We start from the raw sequence: 7692 nt of genomic DNA on the forward strand, positions 1-7692 counted from the left end.
TTTTGGCTTTAGATCTCTACTTCACATTAAATCAAAAGTGATGGAAGTAAAAGGCAGAAAGACCATACCTTTCCAATTGATTCCAAAGATGACTTTGTTTTCTATAAAAAACAAACCAAAAAGAAGACAAATTTACGCTTCCTGTTGTTAAGTAGAAAGAATCCTATCCAGTGTCAGAGGATAAGTTTAAAATCCTGACTTTACCATTTTAATCTGGTGTGATCTTGGGCAAAATTAATTCCTAAATGTTAGATTCCTATCCAAAAGATGAAGAATTCAACTAAATAACTTCTAAGGACTTTTCAGCTCAAAATCTATGATCTAATGTGTAACGCGCTGTTGTCTCTCATTAGTACTTAGTAAGAACCTGACACTAATGCATCTAAAGAGGGAGTGTGTTGAGAGTTGATAGGAGTCTTTGTCAGGAAATCTAAGGTTCCAAGTCTCACCTTTACCTAAGCTCTGTGATCCTTAGCAGGTCACTTAATCATTCCATACTCCAAAGAACTCTTTAAAACTAAAAATTAGAAATAAAGATTCCCAGCTGCATAAGTAGAGGGAATTTACTCTTCCAGCATTTGTTATCTCAATGAATACAATTACTTTCTCTGTATAATAATGATTTTTCCTGGTATTTTCCCAGTGTGCAAAAATAAAACAAATTTTATCTATTAGCAAAGTTATATGGGAAGTAGGGAAATTACTGTAATGTCCTGTTGTCTCTTAATTGTAATCCTTTTCTGGGAGGAGGTTTCTTTTCTCTAAATCCTATTGTCTGTGAACAGGTTTCTTGGGAGGCTTCTGGAGCCTCCAGCCAGAGTGAAGGTAGAATCTTGAATCCTCTTCTTCCTGAATCCTGGCTCTAAATCTCCTCCAGCTTTCCTGAAGTTCTCTCAGGAAATCTTATCTTTGACCCAATCCAGACAAACCAGAATTAATGTTATGTCAATGGTACATGATCTTTTTAAGGAACTTCTCATTCTGGAAAAAAAAAAAAAAAAAAAAAAAAAAATTTAAGTCCATTTGAATGGACCATGTTAGCTGATTTCCATGATTACATTTTCCTTTAAAAGACAATAATCACAATAGTTAGAGCCCTTATTTCTCAAGAGTTAGATTCTGGCCATAGTACTGTATGCTAAATATCTAAGCTGGATTTACTCTTTGCAAGTAAAGGAGAACAATAATAATTCAGATCTAAGTGGCATTTCTTTGGTTAAAATACATAGATAAATATCATAATCCCTTCCCACTCAGTGTGTTAATAGTACAAATCTCTTGAAACCACATAGAATCACAGAATCCTGGGGTCAGATGAGATTGCAAAAGTAATATAGTTTCACAACCCCACATTTAATGGATTACAAAGTCACTTTGCAATTAATCTTACAAATTATCATTTACTTTTTTGTTACAAAATATGTTTATGAGACAATAAACTAGAATGATTCCATCTTTTTTTTTTCCAAAAGCAGATATATTCTTGATTTGCAAACTAGAAACAAATAAAATTTTATTTGGATTAGGATAGTCTTATTATAGATTAGCAGTATAGAATCTCACAGTACAAGGGATCCTAGAATTTAACCATCCTGACATAGGATGTCCTTGAGCCATATTTCCCCCCATGCATAGGACAGGGTTGGACTAGATGGATTCTTATGTCCATATATCTCTACATCAAAGGTGTGGTTTTTAATAAAGTGCCATCATAATAAATAGCAACCACATGAAGAAAAAATGTCAACTATAATGGAAATATTTTTAAATTTATTTTAAAAAGAAAAATAAATAATTACATTAAACAATAGATACATCTAAGCAGAGAAAAATATTTATTTAGAAAAATCTAATTCCTTAGTGACCTTATGCTTATTTCAGATTTGTATTCAGGAACACAGAGTTCTTTCTGCTAGAAAATAATAGAAGACCTACAATTATATGATTCCTAAATCAACAACTCGTTTAAAAAAAAAGAAAAATAGAATTTCAATTTCTTTTACTAATTCTTCTAAGGAAAAAACACACCTGATTCTTAGAAGAGTCTACAAACAATAGCAATTATCTTACCTTGATGGATCATGAACTGAAAGGCAATACAGTCCATGAGGAAGAATGTACATTGCAACCAGAATTTATTTGGTAAGTCATTTAATTTGGGGGGCTTCAAATTTTTCTTTAAAATGATGGAAAGAGACTAGCTAATCTCTTTTATCTTTAAACTTTATGATTCTGTCTTTTCATTCACAAAACACCCTTCCCCAGTCACACACTAAGGTACTAACAAACATCAGCCTTTGAATCCTTGTAAGAACTGTTATATTTTCCATTGTGGTTAAATATTATCCATGTCTATTAATAATAATATCTATTAATGCATATGCATAATGTTACCTAGATTTCATATATGTCATAATTGCAAAAAAAAAAAATTAAATTAGGTCTTTTTAATACCTCTCAATGTATTCTTCCCTCCCCTCCCTTTTTTTCCCAGGGGAATAAGTGACTAAGGTTTTCCTCCTCCCCTCCAATTTCATTACTCATGTTTTTTTTTGTTTGTTTGTTTTGTTTTGTTTTTTTGTTTTGTTTTGTTGTTTTTTGTTGTTGTTGTTTTAATTGTCTTTGTCATTGGGTCTGAAGTCCTGTCCACAACCTGGGCTTTCTTCCCACTTGCATACCCTTTAGGGCAATGGTAAATATGAACTATGTCAGTGCCAGCTTTAGCTGCACCAGAAGGAAGCTAAGAGGAAGGTTATTCTAACTGAAAACATCCAATTTTCTATAGTCAGGAGAGTTTTCCAAATCCTGTTATTATGAACCAGTCTGAAAAGAAACTACATCTCTTTGGATGTCCTGGAAATACTTCTCTTTGGAATAAGGTCTTTCTCAGTTTTGAAAATCTTTGTATTAAAACAGTTTCTCAACTCCAACTACTTCTTCCTGCTTCTTTAGTTTTGAATATCTATGACATTTTTAAAGTTTTCTTTTAGGAGTAACCTCAGTGGCCCCAGAATACATCATCAACATGTTTGTATATAGAGGGAAACTGAGGTTGACTAAGTCGCATCCTGCCACAGTGTTTGTCAAATGAGCTTTCCAATCATTTAAGCTGGTAAGATACATTCCTCCACCAAGAGTTCATCTAGTCAGGGCATTCTCCTATTCTAGATTTAAATGATACTGTTGGCAAGGCTACCCAAGAATTGGAGGTAAAATAACAAAATCAACAAGAACAACAACTGTAATAATAACTAAGATGATGACAATGACAATAACATGAATAAGAATCACAATAACAAGCAAAAACATATCCTTTCCAATCAAGAAGTAGTGTTTCTATTTAGAATTGTATACTTCCAGTCCAATTAGGGAATTATTTATTAAGCTTCTTCTATCAGTTATTCTCTGTGCTAGAAGCTAATGATATAATAAAAAATTACAAAAGATTACTGACATCCAGGGAAATCCCATTCCATTGGATAGAGGAGATCTTTAATCAAAGTCTGTATGATTTGTCAGTAATATTTTAGAGGGAATTCCTGGTCAACTATGTGTTGACTAAATTAACATGAAGGTCCCTCCCAAATATAAACTTCTCGGATTCTACAACTAATCTAAAATAACATTTCTTATGTTTAATGTAATAACAAAAACAATAATAAATATCCTTATTATCATTAACAAAAATGCAAGTATAGTATAATGCTTACATTGTAGTTGCAGTAAAATGAAAAGTCAGATTCAGAGTTAGTAGTTCTGTCTTTGTAGGAACAAATATTTCAGATTGGATGGGATCAGTATAATTTAGCATATATTCATTAAACATTATTAAGTACTTGCTAAATATTCATTATGTCAAGCTCTGCACTAGAACCTGGAGATATGGAAACAAAATAGAATTAATCAGGTCCAATTTCCTCATTTTACAAATGAGAAAAATTGTGTGCCAGGGTGTTTGTGACCTGCCCAGATTCAGGCAGTCAATAAACTGGAATTTAAATCCAGTTCCCTCTGACTCAAAAACTCTGCCTTTCCCTGTTGCTGTTTTCAATCCTAGTTACCACTTGTGTGATATTGGAAACATTACACACCTTCCTTAGACGCTAGCTTCTTTATTTATATAAAAATAAGTTTGGATTAGATGGCCCTAATGGTCTCTTTCAACTATAATTTATTTTTCTATGACATGATTACTTATGTGCATATAAGTAGAAACTATGGGCCACAGAGACAAATATATATTTGTGTCCATAGTTAAGAAGTCCTTATAGCTATATGTGTATATTTAAACCCAACCTTTCAGTCCAAACTTTTTCATCATTCTGTACTGCAAAGATATACCCCCATACAACTTACTTTCCAGTGAAATTCACATGTGAGACTAAGCAATCATCTCATGGAAGATTGTTTTCCTTAGTCTTTTTCACAGACTTTGTCTTATGTAATCCCTTAAAATCAAACCCCTTTGGAATCAAATCACAATACATTTGTCTTTTTTTTTTTTTTTTTTTTTTTTTTTTTTTTTGCTATCACTGACGAATCCCTGAAAACAATAGCAGGCATATGTTCTAACCAATTTAGTGCCTAATAGTTGGGGGTATGAATTATAATTTGGTTGGGTAAGTTGAGTAATTAAATATGAATTAAAACCTGTAATGAAATATTTCCAGATGTCCCAATTTCAAGTTTTATTCATTTTCTCTTTTCCCTCATGACTCTATAAATGACTACACTTTATTTTGGATACTTTTTTTGAGCCTCATGTTTCTGAAACTCAAATTTACCAATATTTCTGGAAAGGCAGAAACCCTTGCAGTCACAGAAATGGAGTAGATTTGCACTTAAGCAAAATTCAGAGAAATAAAATGATTTACTTTAGAACCATTCCATATAACATGATGCTAACTCAAAAGAAGAGATGGCAATTAGCCAAAATAAAGTGACAGTGATCATTCACCCTGAAACTCCCAGTCCTTGTTCCCTGTAGCAGTTAGGGAGGGAAACTGATTGAAGAGATCATTAAGGTAATACATTTCAGTAATGTAGCTTCCAAAAAAGAACCCTTGTGAATCTCTTGCATTCAGATTTATCATTCAAGTGGGTTTTATCAGTCAATGAATAGGAATGACTTATTCAACAGTAGCAATGTAAATTCTTTTAGGCTTTCATGACATTTGATATTCCTATTGAAATCATACCTGTTTGAGATTCAGCAGTTTAATGTAATTAACTGATTTCTAAAATGCATGTTTTTTTGTTTTTTTGTTTTTTCCCTGAGGCTGGGGTTAAGTGACTTGCCCAGGGTCACACAGCTAGGAAGTGTTAAGTGTCTGAGACCAGATTTGAACTCTGGTCCTCCTGAATTCAGGGCTGGTGCTCTATTCACTGCACCACCTAGTTGCCCCCTAAAATGCATTTTTAAATGCATTTAGTATTGTCCCTAATTACATTGAAAAACAATTTTTAGCACTCATTTTTAAAACTTTGAGTTTCAAATTCTCTCCCTTTCTCCTTTCCCACCCTAACTCTCACTGAAAAGGCAATTTGATATAGATTATACACGTGTAGTCATATAAAACATTCCCATATTAATCATCTTTGAAATAAAACAAAGACAAAAAAGAACAAGAATAATAATAAAAAAATATATGTCCAGCTATATTCAGATACCCTCAGTTCCCTGTGTGCAGATGGATAGCATTTTTCATCATGTGAACTTCTGAGTTGTTTTGTACCATACTTTTGCATACATTTCACTTTTTATCAGTCCATGTAAGTCTTTCCAAGCTTTTCTGAGAATATCCTACTCATCATTTCTTATAGCACATAGTATTCCATCATAATCACATACCATAATTTGTTCAGCCATTCCCCAGTTGATGGGCATCGTCTCAAATTTTAATTGATTACCCCCAGAAAAGAGTTGATGTAAATATCTTTGTATACATAGGTCCTTTTCTTTTTTTGTTCTTTTAATTATTTATTTATTTTGAATACAGATATAATAGTAAGATTGTTGAATCAGAAGTCAAACAAAATGTATGCATGGTTTTAAAACCCTTTGGGCATAGTTTTACATTGCTATACAGAATGGATGAATCAGTTCACAATTCTGCTAATAGTCCATTATTACCTCATTTCCTACTCCCCACATTTTCTTCAACACCTATCATTTTCCTTTTCTGTCCTTTTAAGCCAATTTGATAAGTATGGGACAGTACCTCAGAACTATTTTAATTTGCATTTCTCTAATCTATAGTGAGTTGGAACATTTCTTTTAAATATGGCTATAGCTAACTTTGACTACTACATTTGACAGTTGTTTGCATATCATGATTATCAGTTGGGGAATTACTCTTATTTTTATAAATTTGTCTCTGTTTTCTTTGTTTAAGAAATGAAACCTTTATGAGAGAATCTTGTTTCAATTTTTTTCAGTTATTATTGCTTTACTGTATTTCTCCTCATTCTCTTTACCCTCTTTTTTTTCGGTTCTCTCTCTCCCCTGTTATCCTGTGCTTCCTTAAAAATGTATGCTTCTGACTAATGCCTCCCCAAAGCTACTTTCTCTTCTATCACCTTCAATGCATTTCCTTTGGTAATACAAAATCAGTGATCAGATCAGAATCTCTGTCTATTCAGCTGATTTATATTTAGTATATTTATATTTAGCATATAATTCAATATTTGATTTTTATGTTACATGAGAATATAGAAAATACATTTTTTCTATATCTTTTTCATTTTGTTTCAAAAATAACTTACCAATTCCTTCATCAATAAGTATAGCTGCTAAACCTAGTAGTCCATAGTCACTTAAGTATTCATTTAACACCGAGTATTGTAAAAGGCTGAAAGTCTTGAGTTAATGCACTGAGGTCGGACAATGGAACACTTGAGGCTAATTACTGATTGCAAAATACTCTATAAGAATATGCTTGGAAAATGGGCTTCCCACTATCCTGTGCTGGCCCAATGGGTTGGTATATACAGAGAATTGTGAGAGGGACTAGGGAGTGGAGTGAGACTAGGGTCACTTCTGGGTGGGAGAGGAAGAGGTGAGGTTGCATAGATCCTATGTCCATCCCTTTGATGTCTACCTCTAAATTCCAACAATAAAGACCAAGGACTTTTGCTTATCCTGACTCTGACTGATTCTAAGGTATCCAGGGTGCTAACGTGGTCATCACAGAGTATCAAAACCCCAAGAAAATAGTAGAGATTACATATTGTCAAACCCAACATTTTTTTGGTAAAATTTACATAATGTGATAAATAGATGGTGCAGTGTTTAGAAGAGGTTGGAATCAAGAGAGTTGAGTTCAAATCTTCTTCCCATTTTTACTAGCTATGTGACCCTACACAAGTCATTTTATTTATGTTTACTTCAATTTCTCATAAGCAAAATGAGGAACACCTACCTCCTAATGTTGTGAATAAAAATTAGGTGATAATTATAAAATTCTTGATACATTGTAAATACTTTATTAATGTTAGTTAATATTAGCTATTATATTTGAATTGGAATAGACAAGGGAGATTCAGAAGTTAAATATAACTCAATAATCTAGTATTTGATAAAGTTGAAAACATATTTTATCTAGGTGAAAAATAGTGCTTATTTAATAAAATCTCATTGGAAAATTAAAAGCAATCTGGCAGAATTCAGGCTGAGACAAATAAATGGTGCCA

This window comes from Sminthopsis crassicaudata, chromosome 2 (assembly GCF_048593235.1).
Source record: "Sminthopsis crassicaudata isolate SCR6 chromosome 2, ASM4859323v1, whole genome shotgun sequence".
Classification (NCBI taxonomy): domain Eukaryota; kingdom Metazoa; phylum Chordata; class Mammalia; order Dasyuromorphia; family Dasyuridae; genus Sminthopsis; species Sminthopsis crassicaudata.